At 43.2% G+C, this 12,384-nt stretch overlaps 1 protein-coding gene across 9 annotated transcripts in view; it reads right to left on the reverse strand.

Annotated features, from left to right (window-relative positions):
* The window catches only part of LOC114585254 (protein CEPU-1), a 792,757-nt gene that overhangs the window by 261,132 nt on the left and 519,241 nt on the right, over positions 1 to 12,384 (reverse strand). The window lies entirely within an intron of this gene.

The following is a 12,384-nucleotide window of genomic DNA, read 5'->3' on the forward strand; positions in this document are numbered from 1 at the left end:
CTATCACATTTTTATATTCTACTCTTCAGCAAAAAGTGCCCCCAGCGTGGCTTAGATACAGTAAAAATAAGACAATCATAGAATCACAGGCTTGCAATCTAAGAACAAAACATGACAGACAAGGGGAAAGAGAAAAGGAAGGGATGAGGGAAATCAAAATAAAACCTATCTATCTATATCTATCTATTGCCATTTCACAGTGACTATCCCATTTCACATCTTCAATGATGTATTTCTGCCATATGATGGGGTCTGGCTGAGACTGGATGGCACAGAACCAGAGAAGGGTGCTCCTGGCAATAGAAGAATCTGCAGAAGAGGCAGGAGGGTGGTGAGTAGGAAAGAGGCAAAATACAACGTGAAGCAGCCCAAGGCCTCAACTAATCTTCTTGCATCATGGGAAATAGATACAGGATGGCGAATGCAACCTGAATCTTGACTGCCTGTGGGTTATAAATTCTGCTCCGAAGGCCGTCTCGTCCCAAATTAAAGAGAGAACTTGAAAGTAGCTGTGTAGCTACACCCTGCTTAAAATATACCGTGTATATAAAATACCCTCACCGTGTCGCTAGCAGGGTTGCGGAGCAGAAAGATCGTTTTATCATTCGTCTGAAGATTAGCAGAATTACAAGACACCCTGTCAATCCTGATCCAAGATTGTCCTTGCCAGGTTTGTTTCCTGACGAGCTCAAAAAACATATTGCATAAAGATTTAATGCCATCATTTATTATCACAGCTCGACTGGAAATTGCCTGACAGTGAAAATGCAGGCCCATTTGGTTTAAATTCTTGGTGCCAGCATGTTTGGGAAATTGCCTCCATGGGGGAAAAAAGGGTTTTCAGTATAAAATGACTAAGTGGCCTTACCGGACAAGTGCTCTTCAAACAAAATGATTCTTATATATCGCTTATAGGGAATGGGAAGAAATTCAACTCAGTTCACATTTAGAGGTGAAACTGTTTAATTCACACTTTCCCAAAAAATATGCAAACAGAAACAGCCATCCTTCAGAATTTGCACTTCTCTGAACTTTGCAGGGCATTTTCTCCAGTCAAGTAATGTGTACCGAAATGCTTAGATCTGCATATATTAATGAAAATGTACAAAATTTGGGAAAATTAGGGGAAATCGCTTTTGCAGAGTGTGTATATAGGCAAAGATGCATACGGAGACATGTGTGTTAGGAGAAATCCATAGTAAAATGTTGGTTTTACTTACACACACACACACACACACACGAGTCGTACCTTGATTGCCGACAGATTGAAAACTCAAAAACCGGAAGTGAGTGTTCAGGTTTTTGAACGATTTTCGAAAGCTGAGCGTCCGGATGCTCCTGCAGCCAATCAAAAGCCGGGCTTTGGTTTGCAAACATTTTGGAAGTCGAATGGACATCCAGAATGGATTCCATTCGACTTCCAAGGTACAACTATGTGTATATGTGCATGTGTCTGTAAGAGTGGAAGAGTGGGATAATATTATCCAACATCTTAATGAAGTTTGATGGCCCAGCCAAGCAAGACATTCTGCACATGGTCAGAGACAATTTGTTTTTTCACTTCACATCCTGTAAAGCTAAGCTCCGGCAATGAAAGCAGAAGGCAGGATTAAGGCTTTGTAAGGATTGCCCCACATGCTGGTGGCAGGTAAATAAGACACAGGTATAAATCCTGGATCTTCTGCATCTCCTGAACTACTGATTTAAAATGAACAAGCCAAAAGAGAAGAGAGAAAGATTAAGGCAGATGGGGAAGCAGATAGATGGAGTGCGAGAGATACATATACATGCCAGTTGCAACCTGTGGGAAGAAAGTGGGGGGGGATGAGAAGTCAAGTATGGACGGTCAAAAGAAATCGCTGTCTGATGAAAGGCAGGGAGGGGGGACCTTTTCAAATGGGTTGAAGGAGCAACAAAAAGGATAAAGAGGTCGTTTTCTCTTTTACAAATGCTTTGATCAGCCGTAGTTTATATAATTAGCATATGAAGCTGCAGGTAGACAAAAAGAGGATAACTACATCCGATGCACAATAATAATAAAAACCACAATATCGGTCTTTTAAAGAAACAACAACACCCTGTAGCCAGCTGTGATAAGCTGATTCGAAAACTGGGTAATGAAAGAATTAGACAAGCTGATCTCTCCCTCTCCCCCCCCCCCTCACACACAGAGATACACACTCTCTCTCTACCTGTACAGACCTCAATTCCCACAGTGCTTCTTTAGGTTGCAGAAATAACAGCTGTGGAAATGAGGGTTCTGTGCAGGATTTGGCCAAGGAGGATTTGGGCACTGGTCAAGTTAGGTTGAGGAAGCCGCAGGGTTACTGCAACTCAGGTTGGACAGAGCAGTGCAATCTGGGACTGTTAGTGGGCGGGGCATCAGGCAGAAAGGAGAGACAGGTAGGGAAACCCTATAAAAAGGCAAAGGCAACATTCATACCATGCATTTAGAGCACTATGATATAAAATTAAACAGGCATGGCTCCCTCCCTCCTGCCAAGGGAGCCAACTTGGGCCCCAGGTTATGGGTGCCCAGTGCCCGTGATTTCTTGATGTCACATTGTGATGTGACATCATGGTGTTACACACACACCCTGGCCTCAAAACCTGACTTCCAGTGGTACCGGAAGTCAGGTTCCAAGGTCTTGCAAGGCCTTGGACAGCATCTCTGAGGTCTCGCGAAGCCTTGGACATGACTTCTGGTGCTTCATGAGCCACCGGAAGTTGCGTCGGGGGCCCTGTTGTGTGCTCAAGCACCCAGAGCCCCCTGTAGTTGGTGCCCCTGCCCCCCGCAAAGATTCCTGTGAATTTTAATTAGTTAAGGATCCTGTTCCTTTTCCAGAGCTATAGTTTCCAGAGTGGTTTAACAATCAATCCTCCTTCCAAGGGTATTTTATATTTTTTGATATGGCAGTATAAAAACAGTGTTTATAAACAAAACAAAAAAAAAAAAAACAAAAAAAAAAAAGTACACAAAGCCAACTAGCACCCAGGCAGGCAATTTCTTCACCAACCCAGTGTGGTCTGCTCTGACTGGCAGAAATTTCCTGAGGTCATAGTCAGAGGAAGGGGCCACAGCTCAGTGGCAGAGCAGGTGCTTCACATTCAGAAGCTCAAATCCCTGACATTTCTATGCAGGACTGGAAGACAGCAAAATCCTGCAAAGCTGCTGCCAGCCAATGTGGACAATACCAGACCCTCCAAGTGTCCCCTTTTCCCAGGGACAATCCTAGATTTACAGAAGCCGTTCCAGTTTCTGATTTGATTTCGGAATGTCCTGCGTTTCCTTAAGACATCCCAATTTTCATCAGGTAAATATTGGAGGGTAAGCAATACTGAGCAGATGGACCAAAGATCTGATTTATTCATTTATTTTGCATTGCTATCCCACCTTTTCCACAAAGGAGGTTCAGGTGGTGTGAATGCTTCTCCCCCCTCTTCATTTAATTCTCACAACAACACTGTGAGGTAGGTTAGGATGAAAAGCAGGGATTGGCCTATGACCAAACTGCGGGAGGCAGTGGAAGACAGAAGCGCCTGGCGTGCTCTGGTCCATGGGGTCACGAAGAGTCGGACACGACTAAACGACTAAACAACAACAATACCAGGTGAACACCGTGGCCAAGTGGCAATTTGAACCCGGCTCTCTCCCAGACCCTAGTTTAACACTTTAACCACAACAGCACATTGGCTCTTGTACTAGGCTGCTTCCTAGAGGGTCTTTCCCAATCTTGTTAAGCTACATCCTTTAACTACTAAAGCTATCAGGGATTCAGTCTGTGGGCATTGCACATGCAAAACATATACTCTGCCTCTTTGCTGGGAGCCTTTCCCATGATGATTAAAAAATAGTCGCCATCCCTTCAGGGTTGAGCTGAGGCTTCAATTAATCCTTGCTCCTCAGGGTTGCCTAGAGGGGAGGTGACCCTTTTGCAGGTGTCCTTGCAAGTTTCTGAGGAGGCTGAGGTGGGGTCATCCATGAGCCAGGGCACATGGGGGCGCCACAGGGGCAGAACGTTGCCTCCTCCCTCCCATCACATGCAAAACTTCTGATATATTCGGACTAGAACAATTTGTCTGTGGCCATAATTTTAACTACCTTCGCACCGACAGGCCAATCAGAAGCCGCGCCTCGCTGAGGTTTTTACGAGCCCCCATAAAAGCTGCAAAATGAAAACTCAGGGGCCCTTAAAATATACTCCATGGCTATGTGTGGTGCAATTGGAGGCGTTTATGACTCCTGTCAGGGCGTTTATGACCCTGTAAAACTGTGCAGCAGCCTGGCCTGCAATGAAAGAGAGAGAAGGAGACAGAAACAGAGAGGGAGAGAGAGGACTAGTCCATATTAAAAGCCTAAATGGTCTTGCAGGTTTACAAGGCCTAGCGTAACAATGCGGTCAACTGCCTCCCCCCTCTTCACAGTCTGTCCCTGAGGGACCACCAATTCCATCCATGTTTATTGCTACTAATCCAGCAATGGGGTTCAGGGGGAGAGACACATGATCAGTAGCTTGTATGGGGGGGGGCAGGGTTAGTGAAGTGATTTACAGGCTTATCGTGCCAATGCAGGATTCTGACCCCATGACACAAGCACAATTCAAATGTGCTTAAAAGTTAGAGGCAGGCAGACACCTTTATTCATCCATATTCTTTTAGGCATTTCCTAAATAAAAACTAAATTCTACAGCCTGCCATGCATTTTATCGCTCTTTATCCTCACGAGATGCATTTTCAGGCTATGAAGAACTGAAAGGGGTGGCAATAGAAAAAAGAAGAGACAAAGGCAGGGGGGTTCTGCATATAATCAGTACAGCAGTTGCAATAATCCATGATTAGAGCAGGCAGAATCCACACTCGCATCCAGGTTGCTGGATGGATGGATGGATAAACAGAAACACACACACAAAATCTCTCCCTCTTTTTATTTAACAAAATGCACTTCCTTGAATTAATTTTCTGAATTAAAAATACTGATGGATCCTTTGGCATGTTTCCCCAACCCAGCCCAGGCAGCAAAGACTAACATATGCCTACGCACAGGTAGACTCTCTCTAGGTCAAAAGGAGGGTTGTGTGAATCTGTCAATTGCAGTTTCAATTATTCTCATTATCAATTTTTAACAATCTTAAACCCAGTTATCCATATTTCCACATCAGTTTGCGTTTTATTTTTTTGTTTTAAAAGTCGTGAAAATTCAGAAGCATTTTATAGCAAATTTATCCTTATTTGTATGCGGTTTCGCCTAGTACCCACATTTCTTTTGGCAAAAAAAAAATTCCCCAAATATTTCCACATGCTATCTTTGCACATATGTGCATTTGTGTAGAGACTGTACCCTAGTAGATGCCATTCTGTACATATTGCTTGGCTGGAGGGTTGCATTGCAAAGTTCAGAGACATGTGAATGTCAAAGGATGGTTGTGTTTCTTTCAGTTCACATAGCTTTTTGGGAAGTGTGAATTAGGTGGGACCACCTTTAAATGTGAACTGAGTCAAATTTCTCCCCCATCCCTGGTTGAGAGAGTTGCTTGGGCAGCAGAGGGGTGAGATTATGCCTAAAAGCAGGGGTGCTGAACCTATGGTCCCCAATATATTGTTGGACTCCAACTCCTATCAGCCTCAGCTAACATGGCCAGTGGTCTGAACAGTGGGAACTGAAGTCCAACAATGTCTAGAGAGCAAAAAGTTATCCAAACACTTTAAAGGAAGTGTTATTTATGAGCCAGATGGAAGAATGGAAGAATCCATAAAGCTTTATCAGTCAGAGCCATTGTTTTTCAAGGTTGTGTATTTTTAAGGTTGTATTTATTTACATGAACATAAGCTTAATGTTACGTATGGGAATAAAACAGCCAACAAGGGCTGCATAGCATTTGTGCATTTCTTACTACACAAAATGTGCAGGTGGAGAGGGGGAAGAGGAGCTCAAAGGGTGGAGCCTTTGTCCGCAAAGTCACTTAAATAACACAGGTGGAGTCCAGGGAGAAAAAACGCCTAGTAACACTGAACAAACTGGAAAAAATACCCCAGAAGACATAGCCAGGGTATCATTCAAGGAGAAAGGAACAGAGAGGTTTTGTCTTTCTTGGTTCTGGACTTGTACACACCAGGGAGACATCTAAACAAACCTACAGATGAAAACTCCCTCATAATTACACAGCTGACCAAGGCAAGGGCTACCTCAGCAAAAATCACACACAAATGTTTTGCGCAAAATGGTAGCTATGATTGGACGGGGAGATCCAATAGTTGTTCTGGGTCACATTTTTTTAATAAAAAAATGCAGGTTTTAAAAGTAAACAAAAACAAAACAAAACAAAAAACCCTATGGAAACTATTGAGCCCTTTATACCATCAGTTGTGATGCTAATGAAAGTGAATGATTTCTCTATTATGAAAAAAGGAGGAAAATGTATTTTCTTGCACTCTGCCTTCTTGGATGGTGCAGGACAAGCATCTGCAAACCTGACAAATAGCTAATAAGAGTCCTCTGGGCCAGATAGAGAGGTCTGGGGTGTTTTGTTTGGTTTCTGGGGTTCTCTTCTTTCAGATTATGGGCTCTGAGTCAGCCATATTGGGCAACAGGGGGAAATGGGGTAATTTTCCAGGTCCCACAGCAGACCCTCCAAGGATTTTAAAAAGCCATCTTGGTTTCTGATTTGATCCCAGAATGTCCTGCTTTCCTTTAGGACATCCCTATTTTCATTGCAAAAATGTTGGAGGGTATGGAGTTTTGCAACCTCTGAGCCAAGGAGATAAGTAACTACACAACCTTTAGAAGACACACGGAGGCATCTCTGTATGGGGAAGTTTTTTTTAATGTTTAATGTTTTTATATGTGTTAGAAGCTGCTCAGAGTGGTTGGGGCAACCCAGTCAGAATGGCAGGATATAAATAAAGTTGTTGTTGTTGTTGTTATAGTACATCCCTATTTTCATTGACTCCTGCCAACCTAGCAGTTCAAAAGCATGTCAAAGTGCAAGTAGATAAATAGGTACCGCTCCGGTGGGAAGGTAAACAGAGTTTCCGTGCACTGCTCTGGTTCGCCAGAAGTGGCTTAGTCATGCTGGCCACATGACCCTGAAGCTGTACGCCGACTCCCTCAGCCTATAGAGCGAGATGAGCGCCACAACCCCAGAGTCGGTCACGACTGGAGCTAATGGTCAGGGGTCCCTTTACCTTTACCTATTTTCATTGAAGAGATGTTGGAGGCTATGCCACAGATGGGAAGCAGTGTATTCATATTATGAAGGTGACACTCTCTTTGACCGGGGGGAGGGGGGGTCAAACGATCTATAGTAGCACTCCATACTCCTAGAAATGTTGTAACATTTATTAACCCTCCTTCACCAGCAGGTCCCTTAGCAGGTTACAGTAATTAAAAACTTGAAACAGTTAAAACACATTACAACCACAGAATAAAGTCAGCCTTGAAAACACCCACCTCAAGTGTCAAAGGCTAGGGTAAAGAATTGTGTCTTCAGCAGTTGCTGCAAGCTGTATGGCGAAGAAGCCAAACACACCTCTTTCGCTCAGGTAGACCTCGTCATCAAGCAGCACACTGCCAAAGTTCCTTTTCTGAAATATATTTGGATTACAAGCAGAAACCTAGTAGATGAAGTTCTTCCTAGCATGGAAGTGCAGTAAAAGGGTAAGCTTTAGCTCTTAAACTTCTGACTCTGAAAGAAATGCCCTCCCAAAATTCACCAACCTACCTCACAAAGCTTATAAGCATCCACAAGCCTATCCCAAACCCTTCCATTATGAGACTTATCTCAATAGACTGCAACTGTTAATCTTTGAAGAACTGTTTGGTGGCTTCCCCCACTCTCTCCCTAGACCTGGATGAATAACAGGGAAAATTTTCAGAGGATACTTGTTTGCTCTTTTAAAACAAATTTGCGTCAGCTGTGTTTCTCCCTTCTTTTCGTGTTTGCTTTCCATTAATATTTTAATGAATGAGTTTGTTGGCAAGAAATCTTTGTGGAAACAGCTAATTTTAGGCAAATACCACTGGGGGGTTTTTTATTAAAAAAATCAGAGTTGTTATATCGACGCTGGTAATACACAATCCTGCAAAAAACACAATATGTCATTCCACAACAGAATCCTAGGAAGCCACCTCATATTGAATCAGACCATTGATTCACCTCCCTCAGTAATGTCTACATCAGGGTTTCCCAAACTTGGGTCTCCAGCTGTTTTTGGACTATAACTCCCATCATCGCTAGCTAGCAGGACCAGTGGTCAGGGATGATGGGAACTGCAGTCTAAAAACAGCTGGAAAGTTTGGGAATCCCTGATCTACATAGACCTGATGCTACATAACAGCAGCTCTTCAGGGTTTCAGGTAGAAGACTCTCCCAGCTTACCTGGACAGAGGACCTTCTGCATGCAAAACAGAAACCTAGGACCTTCTGCATGCAAAACAGGTGTTCTACCAGTGAGCTACAGGACTTCCGCACACTGGCTGTGTTTGGATATCACACTAAACTATGGTTCTGAGAGATGTGAATGAGCCTAGTCTCTTTCTGGGCTTCTCCACCTGCTTTCCTCCTTCTGCACAGCTTTTTGCTTCCATTTCTGATTAACTGTGTTTTACCACATCATCCCAACCTGTAACCATAGTTAACAGTAAAATAGCCATATACCCAGCTTCAGAAGCCACAATTTGAAGTTCAGATTGTTTTAACTATAAGTCACAATGCTAGCCATAGAAAGCAGAACAAACCATGGTTGACTACAAGTGGAAGTAGACGTTTCTGAATTTTCCCTCCCAGTCAACCAGGAGAAAGGAAAGGGTGGAGTGAGAGTCTAAGTCTGGGGGAAGGTTAGTCTTCCCAGACAGCAATTAAGCATGATGTCTGAATATAGTAATGGAGTAACATAAAGGAAAGAATTATATGTAAGATGTATTGGGGTAGGGAGGTGGCAGGGAAGGAGAAGCATATGAAGTAATAAACTTTGGGGAAACAATCTTTTCAGAGAAGTCAAGATGATTTTGTTGTTCTGAAGATGCTGTATTTTGGGTGGATCAACAACACTTTACTTAGAAGAGACCATTTGAAATGAATGGGCCTAGGTGAGTCATATTTATTAATTTTAATGGGTCTACTCTGAGTAGTGCTACCTTTAGTGACAACCCCACATTACTAGGCTTACACAAAAATGTACATCTGCTGAACAATCAACTGTTAAGTAACCTTCAGCCAAACGTGCAAACTTTTTTGCTACTTCATTTACGTCAGTCAGTAGGAAATACATTGTTTTCTACTGTGGTTATTCCATGGTAGCTGATTGACTCACACAAATATTAGGGATCCTGCTCACAACAGCTGTTGAGCATGTTGATGTGAATTAGCCCTCATCAGAATCCCTCTCCTCTGATCAACTAATCTGGACATCCAAGAGGAGCAAATCACTCCTTGCATCTTGCCATTATCAACAAGCAGCGCCCAAAATCAACCAATAAACAAACAATCCCATCAGGCCTCCAGTATACATTTGATCATTACCATAAGCAGGTTTATTTGCTTTAGCAAGGCAAAACCTTACAAATGTCAACTCAGCAGAAAAGGGCTCTCGGAGCAGTTCTATAATTCTGCTATCGGAACGAGAGCTTGAATGTACAATGTGCTAATATACCAGCAAAGCAATATTGTTAATCGGGCTGTTCAGGGCAGACATGGCCATTAGCCGTAGTTCCCTCTCGCTTTTTTTACAAACTGATTTCCGTCGTGCAGTTGGAAAATGTCCTCCAGCTGTCTCCCACGTTAGACCAACAATGGAGAGACACAGCCTGTAGCAAACAGTTTCCACCCAGCCTCCGCTTCCCATTATTACTATAGCTGCAACTAAAAAAAGACAGTCAAAATCAGAGGTAGTCAAGATGTGGCTCTCCAGATGTTACTGAATTCTGAATTTTGTTGTAGAGAAAAGACCCTGATGTTGGGAAAGATGAAGGGCACAAGGAGAAGGGGACGACAGAGGACGAGATGGTTGGATAGTGTTCTAGAAGCTACCAGCATGAGTTTGACCAAACTGCGGGAGGCAGTGGAAGACAGGAGTGCCTGGTGTGCTCTGGTCCAGGGGGTCATGAAGAGTCAGACACGACTAAACGACTAAACAACAACAATCCAATCAAACCCAATGGTCCTTACTTCTGAGTAGGCATGCATAGGTTAGAAAACTCCAATCTGAGGTGAAAACTGAAGCACAAAGATGTTTATAATGGATTAGCTAATCAGGAACACTTATGTTTCTGGCTCCACCCATCATAGGCTGTGACTCCACCCACTGGTAACTTGACAGAAAAAGAAGACACAAGCCACATTTACACTATACATTTAAAGTGATATGATACCACTTTAAACAGTAATGGCTTCCCCAAAGAGCTACAGATGAATGGTGCAGAAAGATGGTAGGTGGCCCCCTATTCCTCTCCCAGAGCTACAACTTCCACAGTGGTTTAACAGTTAATCCCTTAAAAAACTACAGCTTCTAGGATTCTTTGAACATAAAAAGCATCTGCTAGATCAAGCCAATGGCCCATCTAGTCTAGCAACCTGGCATAGGTAGCCATCATGGCTATTGATCACCTTGTTCTCCACAAATTTGTCTAACCCTCTTTTAAAGTCACCTATGTTGGTAGCCATCACTGCCTCCTGTGGGAGTGAGTTCCCTAGGTTAAATATGTGCTGCATGAGGACTACCCTCCAACGTTTCTCTGATGGAAATAGGGACATCCTATTCAACAAAAACAATGATAATAATATCCCATCCATCTGATTGGGTTGACCCAGCCACTCTGGGCAGCTTCCAACATATATAAAAACAAAATAAAACATAAAACATTGAAAAACCCTATACAGAACTGCCTTCAGATGGCTCGAGGGGGGTGATAATGCCATACTCTCCAACATTTCTGATGGATCAAACAGAAACCAGGACAGCTTCTGTAAATCAGGGACTGTCCCTGGAAAACAAGGACACTTGGAGGATCTATCAGAAGTTCTTCCTTCCTTCCTTAGTATCATAATACTTTAAATGCAAGATATGAATGTGGCCCCAGTGCAATCGAGACAACTCGCTCAGCCAGAGCTCTTTATCATAAGCATATGATTGCAGGCCCATGTTTTTGGTCCCTGTTCCATCCACAGAGACCCTACAGGAACGTTTAATAATTGCAAACTGCTGCCCAGTCGGTTCCAGACATGTCCCGCTCAACTTGCTAACTCTTACTCTGCCCTATCAGGCAGCCGCCCCTGTTTCCAAAGCATTACCTGCTCCATGAAAGGAAGTAATCAGTTACACCGTTTTAAAACAGAAGGTGGTGTCTCTCCCCCCACCCTTTGCAATAAATGAAACACAACAATTGTCTCCTTTTCCCTTTCTTTTTCTTTTTTTGTTCCTGAACAGAGCATGGATGTGGAAAATAGCCTATTGAGCTCACTTCCCCGCCTCACAGGAGCTGCAAATGTGATCCTTTGCAAGCTCAGACAAAAATCTGTCATGCTACATTAGGCTTGATAGCAAATTCAGTCCTTGCAAGCTTTTATCAAAACTGTGTATCTAAAATCTTCATAACACAGGAGGGAGGATGATTGTCCTCTGCCCTGTCCTCTTCCCTCGTTCTCTACCCCGCTTTCTACTCTCTAGAATTAACATTCTCACAATCAGTTTCCAGTTCAAGGCACTAGGGGAATAGAGAAGTGGGTGGCAGTGGTGGAATTGGCCAACCCATTTTCCTTGGTTAAAGAAAAACAAATCAAGCAACAGGAAAACACACACACAGGGATGATCTGCATCTCACTCCCATTTTGTTTTGACAACTGAAGCATGTGTTGTTGAGAGAAGCAGGAATAGCTAGTGTGTAGACTGCAGTCCCAAGCTTGAATCTGCTTAGGCAAGAGGCAAGTAATTCATTCATTCATTGATTCATTCAGTCATTCATACATTCATACATACAAAATGTATAACCCACCCCCCTCATCAAGGGGAGCCCAAGGTGGCTCACACTAATAAAATGACATAGAAACAATTTAAAATAATACTATTCCTGTGCCTTTTGGATAAAAAGTTACGTGGTGGGTCTGTTATCATGATAAAAATGGGTGCCAGGAAACAATGGTTCCCCTGGGCAGCAAAAAAGAGGTGTCAATACTCTGCAGTGGTGAATACGATTCACACACCAAAAGCACCACTGCCTGCATCCGAGGAGGCAGAGCATAATCTCCATCATGGTCAGTATCTATACAGCCCTCTCCTCCATGAATTAGTCTAATCCTGTTTTAAAAGTGATCCATGACATCACCTTGCCAACAAAGGTCCGTATAGTTAAAGCTATGGTTTTCCCAGTAGTGTTGTATGGAAGTGAAAGCT

The sequence above is a fragment of the Podarcis muralis genome, chromosome 15 (assembly GCF_964188315.1).
Source record: "Podarcis muralis chromosome 15, rPodMur119.hap1.1, whole genome shotgun sequence".
NCBI classification, from domain to species: Eukaryota; Metazoa; Chordata; class Lepidosauria; order Squamata; family Lacertidae; genus Podarcis; species Podarcis muralis.